The following is a 15,930-nucleotide window of genomic DNA, read 5'->3' on the forward strand; positions in this document are numbered from 1 at the left end:
AAGTCTCTCTCATTGGTTTTTCTCTCTCTCCCTCTCCCTTCCCCTCTCTGAAATCAGTAAAAACTTATTAAAACAAAACAAAACAAAACAAAAACAATACCTTGTTAACTGCAAACTTTTTCTTTGTCATTTCTGTTCTATACTGGAGTATACATTCATCAAGAGAAGCCACCTTGCCTGTCACATTTTCTGTGGTAGTTTTGAAAGGGATACAAACTGCAAGACACAACCTAAAATTTTTTATTAAATATTTATTGAGTGCCTGATGTAAGTAGGCAAGTCACTCAACCAGGACATGGGTCATACAGTGGTGAGCACAGATGATGATCTCTACTTATGGAGCAAATAGTTTCAAAGATGACTGTGGGGTAGAGCATTAGGAGCATACACAAAGAGAAAGTAATCATACATTATGATCAATAGGTTGAAGGAAAAGAAAGCAAACAACGTGTTATCACAGCAATTTTATACATTCAAATAGGTGATAATTGCCAAATAGGAAAGCAACAGCTGTGTATAAATAGGTTGCACTGATAATCTTAGCCAAGGGATGGTCTGGAAAGTCCTTCAAGTGAGGGAATTTGACCTCAGCTTACAAGGCACAGTTGATTTTGATGCAGAGTAGGGAGAGAGCCCATTTGCACTTTTCATGATGGGAAAAGCAAGAACCTCTGGGTCACTAGTCTATTTGCCTGGAGCATAGAGAAATAGAATAACTAGAATGGGATGGCAATGGTAGCTATTATTGTCATTATTATTATTATTTAGTTCCCGGGACTGGAGTACAGATTTACATTATCTAATTTGCCTTCTCATTTTTGAGCTTGCTTGTCGTCCCAGTTTACAGATAAGGATTGTCCCAAATAAGCTTCTATTTCTTATATATTTAAGACCTGTCACCTATGTCGAGGTGTGGGGGGTTCCTATATAGGTGCTGCTCCTAAGTGGGACATGCACAGGTGGTCTGGACCATCCGCTTGAGGCTTGCGCCAATACCTTCTGGTCAGACACTTTCATAGAAACAGCACCAAGATTTGAGCTGAGCCGGAGAAATTACACACAGACAAACAGGTTAGATGCAAGCGCACAGGGGGTTTATTTACCAGTTCCTGATGGGTCTCAGACGCTGGGAAGGATCCACCTGGCGATGCTCGCTGACACACACACAAGGGTAGACTGCGCCGTTAGCTGCTGGCTCCTTCGTCAATCGACAGTTAATTGGACAGAGTTTCATGCTGGGAACCAAGATGTGAGTACACACAGGTCCTCACGCTCTGGCGACAGGAGAGCTATGAGCTGCTGGGTCCATCAAACTGTCTGATCTTATACCCCTCTGTAGACGTGGTCTTTGTTGGTGTGTGTGTTATCAGCGGCTGCCATACGTGGATCCACCCGGGGTCTGTTAATCTATGGGTGTGTACAGGCTTTGAGCGTTCCCATCAGATAGGTTGTTTATCAGTACCAAGCAGAGCTACGAGGGTGCATTCCTGGGTCCCACACAGCATTCCTATATCTAACATTACTATAACAGTCCACCCCGGGTTACATGCTTTAAGTCTTACATTCTAAGGTCCTAACATTAAGTACCATAATGATTACTATAACAAGGATATTGAAGTTTGCTCAACCCTTGCTTTGGATTCATGTTATTCTACCCTACTACACACCACCAAGACTTATTCATAGGGAAAACTGTGGCTTGGAATGAGGTCTCTGACTCTAACGCTCTATTTTTGAAAGAGTACTGTTTCCCAAAGTGCACAATCAGAAGATAGGTGGCAGGCAGATTTTAGGATACTTTGTATTCTTAATTAAAGATTGTGAAGTTTACTGTTAGTAAACAAAGGGAGAAATAAAACTTCTACAAAGTAGTAACATAACCTGAAATCTGAAGCAGAAAGAAATTTGGGGGAAGCAGGATCCCTTGGCACTTATTAAAAGGAAGATACAGATGACAAATATAGGCCTAATGTCCACAAGAAGTATCTGAGGTGCTTTTTAATAATTCCTTTTGCTAGGCACCAACCCAGGAGATTGTCAATGTGAGGAGGCTTGAGACAATATTATGTTCCTGCCCAGCCAAAGGACTAGGGAGGCAGTGTGAACCAAACTTCCTTCTCACAGCAAGCCTTTTGCCAGCAGAGACCATAATTTATTCATCTTTTCATTCTCTATCCCTCTAGGATCTGACATCTTACTCAAAATAAGCATAGGAATGAATTGAATTGAACTGTCGGAGTGAATGACTCTTGACAAAGAAGAATCATTAGGGTTGTGTGAACTGAAAAAGAGAACACATTTAAAGAAGACAATTTGTAAGCCTGCAAGAAAGAACCCGAGGGGGTACAGGGATGATGACAGGTGAGCAACTAAAAAAGATTAAAATAAAATGCCTACCAATTATATCTGAGTGACTGGCTGCTTAGGGTGCATGATTAAGTCCTGGCAAGTCTTATTGGTACTTTTTCCTCTACAGACTCTTAACGCACTTTGAAGAGACTTAAAGCACTTTGAAGCTTCTCCATCCGGAGACAATATAAAGCACTACTTGATTTGAGTCTCCCACTCTGGAAACATGCAGTCACCATTCTTTCTGCTTAATTCCATAGAGAGGAAGCCAAAAAATAGCTTTTTCCATTGAAATAGTAGGAAAGCACAATATGGTGTTCTGAGTTGGAAATTGCTATCACACAGGGATGTGAAAAGCCCTTCTCTAAAACATGCTAAATGCCAATAGAAGTGAATGAAGTGAAACCTATTAAAGTAAATGTAGGGATCAAATCATGCTGGAGTCTTTATTTAAGTCCCTATTATTTTCCCTGAACATAGCAAGCATTCCAATAAGTTATTGTTGAAAGAAAAATAGCAATAAACCTAGGAAATATGTGTTGTCACGTGGTTGCTGGTTTGTTTGCCATGCCTTTTCTGTTGCTGGATCTAGATGTACAGAAGTTGTCCCAACTTCTCCTAGTTGACACTACAGATTTTTTCCCTCTGTTTTCCTTCAAAATCTTCCAACTTGATGCTCATATCATCAGATTATATTACTTACTACTCTTCTCTATGGCTTTAGGATTTTTTTCATGTGTGTATTAGCATCAGTCTTTACAACATTCCTGTCATAAATATTTGTAAATGTCCATGGATTAAAATTCCAAAATTCCAATATCTTTTTCAGAGAACTTTAATTCTCCTTTAATTACCCAGGTCTTGGTTGTACCCTAGAATAATCAATAGATCACTCATCTTCCTGTCCTCTCTATACATGAATTATCTCTTCCTTTGTGTTACCTTGAATGAAATGGCCACAATCATATCTGATAACCTTTGTGTACTGGGTTTCATTCTCTTTCACATCTGCAATTGGACTTGCTCTCTTCCTTAAGCAATATTTTTCTCAACTGGGTCTTTCCCATCCTATATAATAAAAGGCTAATATGCAAATAGACTGAACAGCGGAACAACCGAACAACTGAACAACCAGTCGCTATGATGTGTGCTGGCCACCAGGGGGCACGCGCGGAACATGGTGGGCGTGGGCAGCAGGTGACAGAGGGCAGAACATGGCGGACATTGGCCACAGTGGGATGGTGGAGCAAGTGAGTGTGGGCGCCAGACCAAGGCAGGGCACTGGTCACTGTCATCAGGGTGAGCCTCTGGTGGTTACTGAAAATTCTTTGCTCCTGCATGCCACAGTCCTGCCTGGCACTCACACCAGCTGGTGGTGCCGGCCCCGCTCACACCCACTGCCAGTGCTGGAGCTTCCACTTGCACCTGCTGCTGGCGCCTAGCACCCACCAGTACCGTTAGTGGGTGTGAGCGTTGGCTGCCGGCCCAGATCGCCCCTCAGGGCTTCTTCACCTCCCTCTAGTCCTTAGAGGTGATGGGGTGGCAGCCACCTGTCTCACCCACTGCTGGCAACGGCCCCGCTCGCACCCACTGCCAGCATCGGAGCCGTTGCTCGCACTCGCTGCCAACCTCAGTGCCATCAGCAGGTGTGAGCAGCGACTGCTGGCCTCAGTTGCTCCTGAGGGCTTCTCCACCTCTCCCTGCTCCTGAGGGGCAATTGGGGCAGCAGCCCCCGCTTACAACCGCTGCTGGCACTGGCCCCAATCTTTCCATGCAGTCAGTGGGTGTGAGCAGGGCAGCCCTGTCAGTGTGTGGGAGTGGTGGCAGCGGGAGTGGGCTGCAGGCAGACATGGGAATGGGTGCCGTGGTGGGAAGGGCCAGGCAGGGGCACGGAGGATGGGCCAAGACCCGCTCCTGTACCCCTGCAGCCTTGTGGCCCACAGTTCCTTTCAAGGTGCACAAATTCGTGCACTGAGCCCCTAGTAGTCATATAAATACTGAACATCTTCTTTTTAAAAAAATAATCCCCTTCCTTAAAATAACCTCCAACTATCAACTAATTTTTCTCCTACCCTGTACATCAGAATTTCTTGAAAGAGATTTCTTGAATTCATTCTGTCCCCTTTCTCTTCTCCCATTTTCACTTGAATTTACTTCAAAGGTCTACATACACACACACACACACACACACACACACACACACGAATGAAAGGAAAAGAAAAAGTAGTTTTTACAATTACCCATGACTTTCATAGTGCTAAATTAAATGGTAAAATCACAATCTTTTCTTTTCAATTGGTTTCAGATATAAAATACAGTGGTTAGACATATATTTTACCAAGTGATCCCACCAATAAGTCTACTACCCACCTGGCACCAAACATAGTTCTTATAATGTTATCGACTATATTCCCTATACTGTATTTTACATCCCCATGACTATTTTGTGACTACTAATTTGTATTTCCTAGTACCTTCACCATTTTCATTCATCCTCCTAAACCCTCTCCCATCGGGCAACCATCAGTTTTTTCTCTTTATTTATGAGTCTGGTTCTGTTTTGTTTGTTTGTTTATTTGTTTGTTCTTTAGATTCCACTTATAAGTGAAATTATATGATATTTGTCTTCCTCTGTTTGACTGATTTCACTGAGCATAATGCTCTCTAGATCCATCCATGTTGTCACAAATGGTAAGATTTCATTCTTTTTTTTTTTGGCTAATTAATATTACATTGTATATGTATGCCACCTCTTCTTTATCCATCATCTATTGATAGGCACTTAGTTTGCTTCCATATTTTGGTTATTGTAAATAATGCTGCAATGAACATAGGGGTGCATATATATTTTTGAATTAATGTTTTGATTTCCTTTGGATAAATATCCAGAAGTGGAATTCCTGAGTCATGAAGTAATTCTATTTTTTTAAGAAAACTTCATACTATTTTCCATAGTGATTGCACCAAATTGCAACTCCACAAAAAATATACAAGGGTTCCCTTTTCTCCATATCCTTGCCAACACTTGTTTATTAAATTATTGATGATAGCCATTCTGACAGGTGTAAGGAAATATCTAATTTGGTTTTAATTTACATTTCTCTGATGATTAGTAGCAGTAACTTTGAGCATCTTTTCATGTCTATGGGCTATGTGTATGTCTTCTTTGGAGAAAGGTCTATTCAGGTCCTATGCCTTCTTATTGAATTGGGGTTTTTTTGTGTGTGTTAAGTTATATGAGTTCTTTATAAATTTTTGATAATAATTCCTCAGATGTGTCATCAGTGACTATCTTCTCACTGTAGGCTGTCTTTGCTTTTGTTGATGGAAAGTTTTCTTTACTGTATACAAACTTTTGAGTTTGATGTAGTCCAATTTGTTTATTTTTTCTTTTGTTTCTATTGTCCTAGGAGATATATCAGAAAAAATATAACTAAGGGCAGTGTCAGCAGAGTTTACTGCCTGTGTTTTCTTCTAGGAGTTTTATGTTGTTGAGTCTTACATTTAAGTCTTTAATCCATGTTGTTTATTCTTATATATGGTGTAAAAAGGTGGTCTGGTTTCATTTTTTTGCATGTGTCTATTAAGCTTTTCCAACACCATTTACTGAATAGACTGTCTTTACCTTATTGTATGTTCCTGCCTTCTTTGTGATAGATTAATTGACGATATAAGTATAATTTTATTTCTAGGGTCTCTATTCTGTTAGTTGATGTATGTGTATGCAGTTGATGCATTTACATCCTTAGGCATCCCTGGTAATGACTCTTCTTTTCTTTTCTTTTTTTGTGATGCAATCATAAATAAGTTTGGTTTTCTAAATTTCTTTTTCTGATAGTTTGTTATTGGTGTATAAAAATGCAGCTGATATCTGAATATTAGTTTTGTATTCTGCCACTTTATTGAATTAATTTACCCGTTCTAATAGTTTTTTGGTGAAATATTTAGGGTTCTCTCTATATAGCATCATGTCATCTGCAAATAATGACAATTTTACTTATTTCTTTCCAATTTAGATTCCTTTTATTTCTTTTTCTTGTCTGATTACTGTGGCTAGGACTTCCAATAGTATGTTGAATAAAAGTGGTGAAAATGGACATCCTTGTCTTGAGTCTGATCTTAAGGAAAACACTTTTAGCTTTTCCTCATTGAGCAATATGTTAGCCGTGGGTTTGTCATATATGGCTTTTATGATGTTGAGATTTAATATCTGCAAATCAATTTAAGTGATACTGAAAGGCGCGCCGCCCACCTCTCCGGGCGGTGCGGGAGGAGGAGTCTGGCCGCTGGGCTCTGAAATCCCTCCGCACCCGCCGTAGGGCCTGGCCTCCCCGGAGCGGGTCTGAGTGTCCGGCTGCGTGGTGGCCGGCGGCGGGCCGAGGGGTGGGGCCGGGCGGCAACCGACCACGGGGGAGGTCATGGGAGCGGAAGGCCTCACCGCCTGGCTCTTTCCTCCCTTCCCCCGTGGTCGGCTCCCCGCCTGCCTGCGCTGGGGCCGGGGGTCCATGCGGCCCTTGGGGCCCGGTCGGGGGGACCGGGGCCTGCATGGGCCGACTGCCGGGCCCCATGGGGGGGGGCATTGGCTCCCCGGCCCATGGCGGGAGCCCGGCGTGGGCTGCCACCCGCCCGCTGCCCCCCGGACCGGGCCCAGTGCAGCAGCGGCGGCAGCGGAGTGGGGCGCGTGCCCTAGCTCGGGGAGGCCGCCATGCTGCAGTGCACCGGCCCCATGGCCGGGCCTGCTCCGAGCGGATGCCGCTCCTCCAGGGCTGGGCCACTCCACCGGCCGCACTCCGTTTGCTGGGCCTGTGCCGCCCAGACGCGCTGGAGTCCCAGTCTGCCCGCAGGCCAGCTGTGGGTGCTGTGCGGGAGGGCCATCCTGCCTTGTGGCGAGTTCGAGCGGCAGCAGCAGGAGCCGGACAAGGACTGCGCCCTCCATCTTGCCTTGGGTCCTCCGTCTTGGGACGGAGCCATGTGCGCCCTCCATCTTGCCTTGGGCTCTCCATTTTGGGACGGTGCCATGTGCTTCCTCATGGGAAGAAGCCACTGCTAGCCACACCCAGGATTTCTCTGGACTAACCAATAATAATCAAGGGAAGTGTACGCCATCACTATGACCACATCCTGTACCGACTCGCGCCTGGCCAATCGGCGGGACCCACAGTCCCCTCTCCTGCCCTCACTCCACCCCCCTTTAAAACTCCCTGTCCCATCAGGCCTCTCTCTCTCTCGGCCACTGGAGCTTACCGTTGCATCGGTGAGTGTGGCAGGGGAGCCAAACCTAGGTTTGAAATAAATGACTCTTTGCTTTTGCATTGGACTGACTGGCTCCCTGGAGGTCTTGGGAACTTTGAAATCTGGGCACAACAGATACCACATAAACAAAATGAAGGATAAATATTATATGATCATATCAATGGAAGCAGAAAATCATTTGACAAAATTTCAGCATTTATTTATGATAAAAAACCCCACCTGGCCAGAGCTAATGTTTCTTTATAATATTTATAGTAATCTGATTTACTATATAGTTTATTTATTTATTTATTGGCAGTCCTCCCCTCTAGAATGTAAGTACAGTGACAGCATGGATTTCACTGTTTTATATCCAGTACCATGAAGACTATAAGTAATACTTGAATACTTCAAAATCAGCAACTTGGGTTTGTTATTTTTTCCCCCCCAGCTCTTCTACTTACCAGATATAGAAATAAGAAATATTGAGAATATTAGGAACGGCCCTGTATTATTGACCAGAAACAGTGGCATACTGTTTTTCTTTATAAGGACCACGTTGATTAATATTGAAGACATATCGGTGACAGTCATACTTATAAATGAAATTTATTAAAAACATTTAGATGCCAGATGCTCTCGCTCTATATATAGATATCCTTTATTATAATAAATTGAGACCCTTTGCTTTTTGTCATATAGATTCCCAGACCCTTTAAATATTAAGTTAAAAAGGTCACATTTTCTTTGAAGCATTCCTGACTTTCCAGTCACTTCTTCCTCAGCATATTTTATACATATCTTAATTTTAGCCCTCATCACATTGTATTTTAATTCCCCGTAATGAGTTGATTTCCCCAGGTAGCAGTGATGTTCCTAAGGAAAGAGATAATAGATATCTATCTTTTTTAAAAATATATATTTTATTGATTTTTTACAGAGAGGAAGGGAGAGAGATAGAGAGTCAGAATCATCGATCAGCTGCCTCCTGCACACCCCCCCACTGGGGATGTGCCCGCAACCAAGGTACATGCCCTTGACCGGAATCGAACCTGGGACCTTTCAGTCCGCAGGCTGACGCTCTAATAGATATCTATCTTTGCTTCTCCAGTCGCTGGAGCTGTTGTTTTCCTTTGTATTGAATTTATTGGGGTGACACCGGTTAACAAAACTGTGCAGGTTTCAGTTTCACAATTCTACAACACATAATCTGTACACTGTTTTGCGTGTTTACCACCCCAAGTCAAGTCTCTGTCCATCACTATTTACCCTCCTTCACCTCTCCCCACTCTCCTCTTGCTGAAACTGTTTTTATCACATTGTTGGTTTTCTTAAATCTTTGTTGAAAACACTATATAATTTAGACTCAGATGGCACAAGATTGCCAATAATTCAGTTATTACAAAAAGAGGGTAGACAGCTTTTTAGACATGTTAATGAGGAAGGGAACCAGGTAAGCCATCTTCAAAAAATTGTAACAGTCCGGCGGGCATGGCGCAGTGGTTGAGGATCAACCTATGAACCAGGAGGTCACAGTTCAAATTCCCGGTCAGGACACATGCCTGGGTTGTGGGCTCAGTCCCAAGTATGGGGCATGCAGGAGGTAGCTGACCAATGATCAATGATTCTCTTACATCGTTGATGTTTATATCGCTCTCTCCTTCTCCCTTTCTCTCTGAAATTAATAAAAATATATTAAAAAATAACATATTCTCCAAGCTTTGGATTTAATTAGCATAGAAGTGTTAATAAATAAAAATAGGTGCTTAATTTTCATTATTCCTATTCTTTGTATTACCCTGATGTAGACACAAGGTGTCACTAGGAGACTGTGGTCCATGTCACTGTTTCTGGTAAACAAGAAAGAAACAAAGACTCAACACTGAAACATAGAGCAAAATCTTTTTCCTTACAGAAATTCTTCTGAATGCTCACCCTAGTAGTTTTAGTATTTTATTTTTTTACTGATTTTGACATAGTTTAGTGTAGATGAAAAATACTGGGCGGGGAATCAGAAATTTTGTATTTTAGCTTCATCTCTATGAAATTTTTTAGTTCTTTGACTGAACTCTGACAGAGTCCCTCATCTGAAAATAAGTGTGGCAAACAAAGATGGTCCCTACAACTTTCCAGGTCTTACTTGTGATGTTCCATTCCCTCCTCTTGTTGCTTGGAGTGTAGGAAGGGGTCATTCATCTCCAGTGGTGACTGGGAATGTCAGCTCACATGAGAATTCCGGGTACCTATTACACACTCAGTTTTATTCTAAGCGCAGGCTCCCCTGCATTATTCCCTACTGTGATGCTGAAAAACCTTCATGTTCTTTCTAGCTTCCACAGTCTCCAGATGTTGGTTAATATGTTGTGTGAAATCTCTTTTCTATCCAGAAAATGTTTCATTTTTATTATAAAAATATTCCACAGAATTTGTTTCAGATGTCATGTAAGTGTGACATTTTTAGCAATTCCTTATCTTTGGTATTTCTAAATGTTTTTTTTCTGTTGGTTACCAGTTCTTTGTACTGCCCACCCATCCGCCTACCTAAAACGCACACAGCTTAATATTTTATTCATTGTGTTCCACAGCAGCCTGCAATCATAAGCTCCTGGTAGAAGACTCAGAAACTGTTGTATAAATGCCTCATTGATCTTTTTCTCTAATATTTATGTATTGGTTAGATATTTACATTGCATATAGTTCATTCTATGGTGAGGGTTCTCACCATTCATTCTCGTTTCAAACTATTCCTTTATATGTCTTTTACTCAGGGTTAAGCCACAGAGGAATTATTTTTTAAAAATCCTCACCTGAAGTTACGTTTATTGATTTTTTAGAGAGAGGAAGGGAGAGAGAAAGAACAAGAGAGAAAGAAACATAAATGTGAGAGAGAAACATCAATCAGTTGTCTCCTGTATGTGCCCTGACTGGGAATCAATACTGCAACTTTTTTGATGTATGGGAGGATACTCCACACACTGAGCCACCAGGCCGAGACCAGAGGAAGTATTTTTGAGACTACCCTGAATTGGAATCCTTAACACTTAGGGCCACTATTCTATTACCCAAATTATATAGACCAAGGTCATGCATGTTTTTTTAATAATGTATTCATTCCAGGAACATATATTGAGTATTTACTAATGCACCACACTATTGATGTTCTGGGATTTAGATAACAAGTAACTCAGTGTGACATGGACACAGCATGAGCAGGTATTGACACAGCAAAGCGATGGCTGATACCATGGAGTGATGTACAGTGTGCAGTGGGGAACTGGAGGAAGGCAAGCCTAACCTGCAGGGCAGAACCAAAGAAGGCTCACAAAGGACTTAGAGACTTACCCTTGAACTGACTTTCAAAAAATTTCAGGAGGTTTGGATGGGAGTTTGGGAGACTATTCAAAAGGGGGCAGCAGAGACAAAGAAACAGAGATATAAGACTGCAAAGGAGAATAACATGCACAAGGCCTGTGCTTATTGGTTAGTAAGTGAGAGGAGTGATTTGCCAGAACATGAGGCTGAATTCATATTAGCCATTGCTTTCTCTTTGAAATGTGTAAAATGCTAACTGGCTTCTTCCTTTTTCTTGACGTATTTTGGTACTATTCAAAGGTCAGGGCAGGTGTTTCTTAGGGAACTGTTCTTCATGATCTTCGCTAATTTACATAAATCTACATTATGTACAGTCTGGGACGTGTGGCTACTTTTCACTTATCTGTTAGTTGTTTACTTATGAGCCCTTGCCAGATAGAGTTCCCCCACCTTATGTTTGTACTCAGTAGTCACACTGAATTTTTATTCTATGAGTGATGGAGGCAAGGAAAGAGGAAAAGAATGGAGAGAGGAAAGCAGGCAGGTAGGAAGGAAGTAAAAAAGCAAGGGACAGAATGAATGTTGTAGTGAGTGATGAAATTAATATTTTTCAAGAGTATGGTGGATTCTAAAAAATATATTAAAATCATTATATATCAATATAGATGAGCAGTCTGAATTACATAAAGGTTTGAGAGTATTTATTGTTGTCCAGGACTTCCCTGAGCACATCAAGCAAGATGAAGCCACAAGAGTAAATATAAATACATACCAATCGTGTTTTGTGAGGAAAAGCAGCTTGATAGAGAGTTCTGTTCCAAAATGTGGGGCATGGAATTTAAACTCAGCATGTATGGACTATATAAAATAATATCACATTCTAATATTAGATATCGAAAGAGAGCCCTAAAAAGGCAATAGTGCAGGTCCTTTCACTGCATTGCCTTCATATTTTTAAGTCAAACTGCCTTTTGTCTCAAGGAAAACTTGAAGGGGAAGCTTTTGCAATGGCAACTTCCAGAGACAAATAAGCTGTCTAGGGGAGAGGTGGAAGTCAGGCAGACATGAGTGTGGGTCCTGGCTCCACTCCTTAGCTATGTGACTGGAGCAAGGTTTTTCTACTTCTCCCCCAAGCTTCAGTTTCTTTACCTATAAAATGTAGTTAATAAAAGTGTCTCCTCTCTGGGGTTTGGCGTTGATTAAATGAAATGGAGTATCTAAGGAGCTCAGCATGGTCTGGCCAGCACAGCTCAATGGTTGAGTGTTGACCTATGAACCAGGAGGTCATGGTTAGATTCCCGGTCAGGCCACATGCCTGGGTTGCACGCTCGATCCCCTTGTGGGCCTAGACAGGAGACAGCCAATCAGTGATTCTCTCTCATCATTGATGTGTCTAGCTCTCTCTCCCTTTTCCTTCCTCTGTGAAATCAATTTAAAAAAAAGATTTAGTTAAAAAAAAAAAAAGAAGCTCAACATGTGCTTGACACATAGTAAGTGCTTGGTAAATACTAGCCGTAATTATTATTTTTTATCATTTTTATTGATTTCAGAGAGAGGAAGAGAAAGGGAGAGAGAGATAGGAACATTGATAAGAAATATTGATTGACTGCTTCCTGCATGCCCCCTACAGGAGATTGAGCCCACAACCTGGGCATGTGCCCTGACTGGGCATTGAGCCCTGACTTCCTGGTTCATGGGATGACGCTCAACCAACTGAGGAACACTGGTCAGACTAGCCATAATTATTATTGACAAGACTGGAACAGTGAAAAAAAACAAAGCAAAAGACTTGACTGTGGGTTAGAAAATATGAGGTCTAGTTCTAGCATCAGTTCTAGCTATATCACCTCAGTAACATATATCCTTTTCCTCATCTATACAATGGAGAATCCTACCTACTATACCTACTGGGCAGCATCACATGAGATAAAGTGTGCAAAACATTGAATCTAAGGAATCGTTTTTATTACATCACTGATTTAAAAAAATGTAGGGTTCCAAAGCCCTCAAAATCAGGCACCTTTGCCCTGTTCTGCCTGACAGCCTAGGACTGCTACTTGCAGAATTTTAGTGCTCTGGTTGCTGAAACAGCATCACATGGCACTGTGCAAAGTACAGTGCCCATTTAATGGATTTATGAGGGTGCACATGCCAAAGTTGAGAGTCTAATTGAAAACGTAGCAGTCCTGTGTGGTGTCTTATGGCACTTTACATTTTGAAAGGAAATCATAATAAGTGATAAGGAGTTTGGTTGTCATGGTTATCATAAATTTTTAAGTCACTATTGAGTGCTATTCATTTGCAGGTTCTTTAGTCAGCCATTCTATCCACTGTTAAAAAATGATTTAAAGATACTACCCTTCTCTTTGATCCTTTTATTTGCAATTAAGCAAGATGCATTAGCAACGGTTTCTTTATTAATGCCAAATCTCACTTTCAAATGGCATCTTTCTTCCAAATCTTTTCTTCAAATCATACTTTAGGGGTTTCAAGAAAGCATGGACGCCACCAAACCAATACTCTTTACAGCTAAGAAAACTGAATTCCGGGTTTTAGAGATTTACACAAGTTCCCATGGTGTTAGTAGAAGAATGTGAAGTCTTCTTATGTATATGTACATCTTCTCAAGTAGATCATTTTATCCTCAAAACTTAAGTTATTTTTTAAAACTGTAGTTTATTTAATAACATTTGAATAAAATATGAAGTTAATCAGTGTAATGAATATCACTTGCATATATTGTTATTTTGTTTTATTTTATCTATAATAATTTATCAAATCATTATAAACATAACTACTTTACCAAGTAATTTTATAATTAATTCTTTTGTTGTATCTTATTCATAATCATTTGAAGAACACAGGAGAGATATAATTCTTTGTTAATCTCACATCCCAAATGATCACATTGATGGTCACAGAGTTAGTGGCCTTGCTCAATGTCACAAATCTATTCAAAGGAGGTGCCACTATTTTAACACAGGTCTTCTGACTTAAGGCTTAATTCAACACCAAAAGTGTCATTTAAATCAAAGTATTGATCGTCGAGGGAAAATAAAGTTGAAGAATTAGGTTAGTCAGTTGAAGTTATTTCTGTGCTTGAAAGCAGAGGTGTTCATTATTGTTGTCTTCAATATATTGGTTACACAGTAAAACTGGGCACTTCTGTATCTCCTGAGTTAAACTTTCATTATTTAATTTGAAGTATTGTTAATCCTAAGGACATTAGATACCGCCATGTTTATGTGCAATTTTAAGCTTAGTTCAGAGTTAGACATAGCGTAATTGTTTTTAGGTTCTCTGTACCAATGCTTCTGTCCATCAGAGAAGGTAATTTGAGAGTTCTAAATGTGTCATATGCATGGACTTCCTCAAATTATCAATGTGATACTTAACTTGGCTTTCTTATTTTGGAAATTTCTTCATTCTTTCACAGCACTGCAACATTACAACTCCAGAGAAAAATGTAATTTTAATTACTTTGTGTTTTTATGAAGAAATGATGATTATTATTAAATGTCAGTTCTCTTTATATTGAGTAATTATTTATTTTTTATGCTGCTTCCTCATAAAAAAGACTTAGAGATGGCATCACATATGCAATAAGTTAATAAAATATAAGCACATATGAAAAACCAATGGTGGTTAAAAAAAAGAGAAAAAAGGAATTTGCCCCCAATGCAGGCATTATTTATATTTTTATAATACAGAATTCTAGATCAAGCGAATTCTTAAAGTTTGTGTGATTAAATACCTTTTTTATAGCTGAAGAAACTGCAAACCCAAAAATCACACAATCAATGAGTAGCAGCACCAAAATCAGAACAAAACTTACTTTTCAAGTATGTGCCAGAAGCCCCCAATATCAGACTTCCTCAATAATGTATTAATAATTTAATTTCACTTTAACTTCTCCTTTGTATTTCTCCAAATAGATTATATGACAAAAAAGCAGAAGTCCTAAGAGAATAGATTCATGATCAATTTTTCAGTCTACCATTTAAAAAAATATATTTATTTTAAAAAATTTTATTGACTTTATTGGGGTGACATTGGTTAATAAAATTATATGGGTTTCAAAAGTACGATTCTATTCATCACCTGTATATTGTATTGTGTGTTCACTACCCAAAGTCAAGTCTTTGCGTCACCATACATCCCCCCTTACCATCTTCTACCTGCTCCTGTCCCATTTTCCCTCTGGTAATCACCATAATGTTTATGAGCTTTTGTGTGTGTGTGTTTTCTTAATCCCTTCACTTATTTCACCCAGCCCCCCCATCACCACTTTCCTCTGAGAGCTATCAGTCTGTTCTCCGTATCTACGAGTCTATTTTGTTTGTGTGTTTAATATGTTCATTAGATTCCACATATTTCACTTAGTATAATACTCTCTATATCCACCCATGCTGTTGCAAAAGTAAGATTTCTTTTTTTACGGCTGAGTAGTATTTTATTGTGTAAATGTGCCTCAACATTTTTATCTACTCATCTACTGATGGGCACATGGGCTGTTTCCAGATCTTGACTCTTGTAAATAACGCTGCAGTGAAGAATAGAGGTGCACATATTCTTTCAAATTAGTGTTTCAGGTTTCTCTGGATATATTCCCAGAGTGGAATGGCTGAGTCGTAGACAGTTCCATTTTTAATTTTGTGAGGAAACTCCATACTGTTTTCCACAATGGCTGCAGCAATCTGCATTCCCACCAACAGTGCACAAAGGTTCCCTTTTCTCCACATCCTCACCAACACTTGTCATTTGTTGATTTATTGATGATCTGACAGATGTGAGGTGATATCTCATTGTGGTTTTAAGTTGCATTTCTCTTATGATCAATGATACTGAGCATCTTTTCATATGTCTCTTGGCCATCTGTATGTCTTCTTTGGAGAAGTCTCTATTCAGGTACTCTGTCTATTTCTTAATTGGATTGTTTGTTTTTTTGGTGTTGGGTTTTATAAGTTTCTTATGTATTTTGGAAATTAACCCCTTATTAGATGTATTGGTGAATATATTCTGCCGTTCAGTGGATTG

This window comes from Myotis myotis, unplaced genomic scaffold, assembly GCF_014108235.1.
Source record: "Myotis myotis isolate mMyoMyo1 unplaced genomic scaffold, mMyoMyo1.p scaffold_m19_p_10, whole genome shotgun sequence".
NCBI classification, from domain to species: Eukaryota; Metazoa; Chordata; class Mammalia; order Chiroptera; family Vespertilionidae; genus Myotis; species Myotis myotis.